Below are 1,183 nucleotides of genomic sequence, written 5' to 3'. Positions count from 1 at the left end.
TTTGGGGGGTTTAAGCCCCCTCCCCGCTTGCTGGGATGGGGACCGGGGGGGGGTGGCGGGGGGGGCCCCCTTTTTAAGCCAACGCGAGCACCAGCAATCCCACGGGGGGCCTGATTCCTTCCCCCCCCCCCGGAAAGGGGATGGGGGGGAGAAATGTGCCCCCCCCCCGGGCGATGGGGAGGGGAGGTTGGGGCGTTTTTTTCTCCTGCCTGTTTTTGTTTAGCCATTTTTCCTCTTTTTTAACCCAGATCTCGGCGCAGGGTGGTGCAAAGCAGCAGGTTTGGGGCTTTTTGGCTGCGAGGGGGGGGGTCACTGCTCAGCACCCCAAATCCAGCTGCCCCCCCCATAGGCAGGAGGGTCGGGGGCCCCCCCTCAAACCGCTGCTGTAACCGCCGGGGCCCCCCCAGGGCCGGGGGGTGCAGCAGGGCGCCTCCCCCCTGCCTCGAATCGGGCCAAAAAACGCCGCTTTTGGGAAAATTTTGCCCAGCCTGGGGCTCGCTCCGGGGGGGGTTCACCCCGGTGCCCCCCCGCACGGACAATCCTCCCACGTTCCCCCCCGGGACCGGGGCGCAGACGAAAGCCCGGCCGCCGTCCCCGTGTCCCTCCGTCCGTCCGTCCGTCTCCATCCCCCCCCCCCGCCTCCGTTTGGGGTTTTCCTTTCATTTTCTTCCCGGTTTTTAATTTCCCTGCCCCGTCCCCTAAGGGGAAACCGATCCCTTTTCTGCTGAATGTACCCAGCACCGTCGTGTTTTAGTGGATGTGTTTTTAGTACAAAAAAAAGACAAAAAAATACTTTTTTTTTTCTGTTTTAAAAAAAAAATAATAAAAATGAAAAATTCTTACAGCGCCGACAATTGGGGGAAAAGGCGTTTGCGCTGTAAGAGAATTGAACCTGAGTGCATTTTTGCACTGCCACAAAAACCCGGGATCCTTTAGATGGAAGTTCTTGTGAATTACATTAAAAAAAAAGATCATCTTTTTTTTCTAATATTTAAAGAGTGTTTTTGTAGGTTTAAAAAAAATATGAAAAAAATCAAAAAAAAAAATAAATCCCAACTTCAAATTTGTATCGCTGAGCGGGACTTGGAGGCCGGGCCGGGTCCGGCCGGCCTCGAACTGTGCAGTTCCCCGGTTTGCTTGGGTTTCGGTTCTTTTTTTGTTGGTTTTTGAGTTTTTTTTTTTT

The sequence above is a fragment of the Apteryx rowi genome, unplaced genomic scaffold (genome assembly GCF_003343035.1).
Source record: "Apteryx rowi isolate R43461 unplaced genomic scaffold, aptRow1 scaffold_1471, whole genome shotgun sequence".
Taxonomy (NCBI): Eukaryota; Metazoa; Chordata; class Aves; order Apterygiformes; family Apterygidae; genus Apteryx; species Apteryx rowi.
Note: the sequence above shows the minus strand (reverse complement) of the source record.